Here is a 5,000-nt window from a genome sequence, read left to right on the forward strand (position 1 = left end):
TTCTGACTTTTTGGAAAATTTCACAATTTTGTGAAAACTTCCACAAAATGAGGTTCTAGTATGTTAGAGGGCATCCCAGGAGGGCTCCAAAAGTGTGGGTAAAATATATATCCCACAGGGGGAAAATTGAAAAAAAGTTGAAAAAAAAAATTTTTGGGGACTTAGAAAATTTTTCAACTTTTGTCAGACTTCCAGACAGGGGAGCGTGTCAGTGCGCGCATCCGATTTCAGTTCCAGAGCGATTCGCGCGATGAGTCCTTGATACTTAGTCGTTTTTGGCAAAATTTCTGACTTTTTGAAAATTTCACAATTTTGTGAAAACTTCCACAAAATGAGGTTCTAGTATGTTAGAGGGCATCCCAGGAGGGCTCCAAAAGTGTGGGTAAAATATATATCCCACAGGGGGAAAATTGAAAAAAAGTTGAAAAAAAAAATTTTTGGGGACTTAGAAAATTTTTCAACTTTTGTCAGACTTCCAGACAGGGGAGCGTGTCAGTGCGCGCATCCGATTTCAGTTCCAGAGCGATTCGCGCGATGAGTCCTTGATACTTAGTCGTTTTTGCAAAATTTCTGACTTTTTGGAAAATTTCACAATTTTGTGAAAACTTCCACAAAATGAGGTTCTAGTATGTTAGAGGGCATCCCAGGAGGGCTCCAAAAGTGTGGGTAAAATATATATCCCACAGGGGGAAAATTGAAAAAAAGTTGAAAAAAAAAATTTTTGGGGACTTAGAAAATTTTTCAACTTTTGTCAGACTTCCAGACAGGGGAGCGTGTCAGTGCGCGCATCCGATTTCAGTTCCAGAGCGATTCGCGCGATGAGTCCTTGATACTTAGTCGTTTTTGGCAAAATTTCTGACTTTTTGAAAATTTCACAATTTTGTGAAAACTTCCACAAAATGAGGTTCTAGTATGTTAGAGGGCATCCCAGGAGGGCTCCAAAAGTGTGGGTAAAATATATATCCCACAGGGGGAAAATTGAAAAAAAGTTGAAAAAAAAAATTTTTGGGGACTTAGAAAATTTTCACACATGTGTCAGACTTCCAGACAGGGGAGCGTGTCAGTGCGCGCATCCGATTTCAGTTCCAGAGCGATTCGCGCGATGAGTCCTTGATACTTAGTCGTTTTTGGCAAAATTTCTGACTTTTTGAAAATTTCACAATTTTGTGAAAACTTCCACAAAATGAGGTTCTAGTATGTTAGAGGGCATCCCAGGAGGGCTCCAAAAGTGTGGGTAAAATATATATCCCACAGGGGGAAAATTGAAAAAAAGTTGAAAAAAAAAATTTTTGGGGACTTAGAAAATTTTCACACATGTGTCAGACTTCCAGAGAGGGGAGCATGTCAGTGCGCGCATCCGATTTCAGTTCCAGAGCGATTCGCGCGATGAGTCCTTGATACTTAGTCGTTTTTGCAAAATTTCTGACTTTTTTGAAAATTTCACAATTTTGTGAAAACTTCCACAAAATGAGGTTCTAGTATGTTAGAGGGCATCCCAGGAGGGCTCCAAAAGTGTGGGTAAAATATATATCCCACAGGGGGAAAATTGAAAAAAAGTTGAAAAAAAAAATTTTTGGGGACTTAGAAAATTTTTCAACTTTTGTCAGACTTCCAGACAGGGGAGCGTGTCAGTGCGCGCATCCGATTTCAGTTCCAGAGCGATTCGCGCGATGAGTCCTTGATACTTAGTCGTTTTTGGCAAAATTTCTGACTTTTTGAAAATTTCACAATTTTGTGAAAACTTCCACAAAATGAGGTTCTAGTATGTTAGAGGGCATCCCAGGAGGGCTCCAAAAGTGTGGGTAAAATATATATCCCACAGGGGGAAAATTGAAAAAAAGTTGAAAAAAAAAATTTTTGGGGACTTAGAAAATTTTCACACATGTGTCAGACTTCCAGACAGGGGAGCGTGTCAGTGCGCGCATCCGATTTCAGTTCCAGAGCGATTCGCGCGATGAGTCCTTGATACTTAGTCGTTTTTGGCAAAATTTCTGACTTTTTGAAAATTTCACAATTTTGTGAAAACTTCCACAAAATGAGGTTCTAGTATGTTAGAGGGCATCCCAGGAGGGCTCCAAAAGTGTGGGTAAAATATATATCCCACAGGGGGAAAATTGAAAAAAAGTTGAAAAAAAAAATTTTTGGGGACTTAGAAAATTTTCACACATGTGTCAGACTTCCAGAGAGGGGAGCATGTCAGTGCGCGCATCCGATTTCAGTTCCAGAGCGATTCGCGCGATGAGTCCTTGATACTTAGTCGTTTTTGCAAAATTTCTGACTTTTTGGAAAATTTCACAATTTTGTGAAAACTTCCACAAAATGAGGTTCTAGTATGTTAGAGGGCATCCCAGGAGGGCTCCAAAAGTGTGGGTAAAATATATATCCCACAGGGGGAAAATTGAAAAAAAGTTGAAAAAAAAAATTTTTGGGGACTTAGAAAATTTTTCAACTTTTGTCAGACTTCCAGACAGGGGAGCGTGTCAGTGCGCGCATCCGATTTCAGTTCCAGAGCGATTCGCGCGATGAGTCCTTGATACTTAGTCGTTTTTGCAAAATTTCTGACTTTTTGGAAAATTTCACAATTTTGTGAAAACTTCCACAAAATGAGGTTCTAGTATGTTAGAGGGCATCCCAGGAGGGCTCCAAAAGTGTGGGTAAAATATATATCCCACAGGGGGAAAATTGAAAAAAAGTTGAAAAAAAAAATTTTTGGGGACTTAGAAAATTTTCACACATGTGTCAGACTTCCAGACAGGGGAGCGTGTCAGTGCGCGCATCCGATTTCAGTTCCAGAGCGATTCGCGCGATGAGTCCTTGATACTTAGTCGTTTTTGGCAAAATTTCTGACTTTTTGAAAATTTCACAATTTTGTGAAAACTTCCACAAAATGAGGTTCTAGTATGTTAGAGGGCATCCCAGGAGGGCTCCAAAAGTGTGGGTAAAATATATATCCCACAGGGGGAAAATTGAAAAAAAGTTGAAAAAAAAAATTTTTGGGGACTTAGAAAATTTTCACACATGTGTCAGACTTCCAGACAGGGGAGCGTGTCAGTGCGCGCATCCGATTTCAGTTCCAGAGCGATTCGCGCGATGAGTCCTTGATACTTAGTCGTTTTTGGCAAAATTTCTGACTTTTTGAAAATTTCACAATTTTGTGAAAACTTCCACAAAATGAGGTTCTAGTATGTTAGAGGGCATCCCAGGAGGGCTCCAAAAGTGTGGGTAAAATATATATCCCACAGGGGGAAAATTGAAAAAAAGTTGAAAAAAAAAATTTTTGGGGACTTAGAAAATTTTCACACATGTGTCAGACTTCCAGAGAGGGGAGCATGTCAGTGCGCGCATCCGATTTCAGTTCCAGAGCGATTCGCGCGATGAGTCCTTGATACTTAGTCGTTTTTGCAAAATTTCTGACTTTTTTGAAAATTTCACAATTTTGTGAAAACTTCCACAAAATGAGGTTCTAGTATGTTAGAGGGCATCCCAGGAGGGCTCCAAAAGTGTGGGTAAAATATATATCCCACAGGGGGAAAATTGAAAAAAAGTTGAAAAAAAAAATTTTTGGGGACTTAGAAAATTTTTCAACTTTTGTCAGACTTCCAGACAGGGGAGCGTGTCAGTGCGCGCATCCGATTTCAGTTCCAGAGCGATTCGCGCGATGAGTCCTTGATACTTAGTCGTTTTTGGCAAAATTTCTGACTTTTTGAAAATTTCACAATTTTGTGAAAACTTCCACAAAATGAGGTTCTAGTATGTTAGAGGGCATCCCAGGAGGGCTCCAAAAGTGTGGGTAAAATATATATCCCACAGGGGGAAAATTGAAAAAAAGTTGAAAAAAAAAATTTTTGGGGACTTAGAAAATTTTTCAACTTTTGTCAGACTTCCAGACAGGGGAGCGTGTCAGTGCGCGCATCCGATTTCAGTTCCAGAGCGATTCGCGCGATGAGTCCTTGATACTTAGTCGTTTTTGCAAAATTTCTGACTTTTTTGAAAATTTCACAATTTTGTGAAAACTTCCACAAAATGAGGTTCTAGTATGTTAGAGGGCATCCCAGGAGGGCTCCAAAAGTGTGGGTAAAATATATATCCCACAGGGGGAAAATTGAAAAAAAGTTGAAAAAAAAAATTTTTGGGGACTTAGAAAATTTTTCAACTTGTGTCAGACTTCCAGAGAGGGGAGCATGTCAGTGCGCGCATCCGATTTCAGTTCCAGAGCGATTCGCGCGATGAGTCCTTGATACTTAGTCGTTTTCAGAAGTCACAATTTTGACTTCCAGGACCCGCAAAACGTTTGTAAATTGAGCCCGCTCCCCAGTTCCAAGCGTTTTGAGGTGTCCCCGGTTGCAGTAATGCAGCCTGCCCACTAGATGTCGCAAAAGAGACAAAAAGTGAAAAAGAACCAGAATGAGGAAATTCCAGGGAGCCGAATCCGCCTGACAGTTCCAGGCGATCGGGCACTTTTTTGCATGCGTCCCTAAAGTGGGTATAGGGTGACACTCCATGCAAAGACCCAGTTTTGCACACCACCGGCAGAATATATGAGAGAGAGGTACCTCTCAGCCCCGACACATTTCGACTCATTTAAGCTGGTTTTCACCTCCGTAGGCCTGGGTATGCGTTTTGGCTATGAGTCCCTGTTCGGCTGGAGGTCTGCACCTTGGCTGAACCCAGGCTTCCGCAGCTGCGTGGGGGGACTTTTGCCGGTCGCCTATCCCAAGTCAGAGAGGTGTTCCTGGGTTGAAGTGAGCCTGGCCAGACCCCCCCGCGGGCCCTGGTTCTCCACATGGGGGCGCCGTCAAGGCTAAAATCTGGATTTTTAGGCCGAGGAGAGGCTCCATGAGGGCGGATGCTTTTGTGGCTTCGACCCCAGTGCTGTTCCACATCCAGTACCCCCCCGCAAGGGCGCCTGTACCCGAGTCGCGCTTCCAGGACTCGTGGGCACGTATCTCCCGACGACAGGGGTTTGCAGCCTCCGTACTTGGGCAAGTCCCTACATGCAC

Source organism: Phyllobates terribilis, unplaced genomic scaffold, assembly GCF_046119375.1.
Source record: "Phyllobates terribilis strain yellow unplaced genomic scaffold, ASM4611937v1 Scaffold_7006__1_contigs__length_40559, whole genome shotgun sequence".
Lineage (NCBI taxonomy): Eukaryota > Metazoa > Chordata > Amphibia > Anura > Dendrobatidae > Phyllobates > Phyllobates terribilis.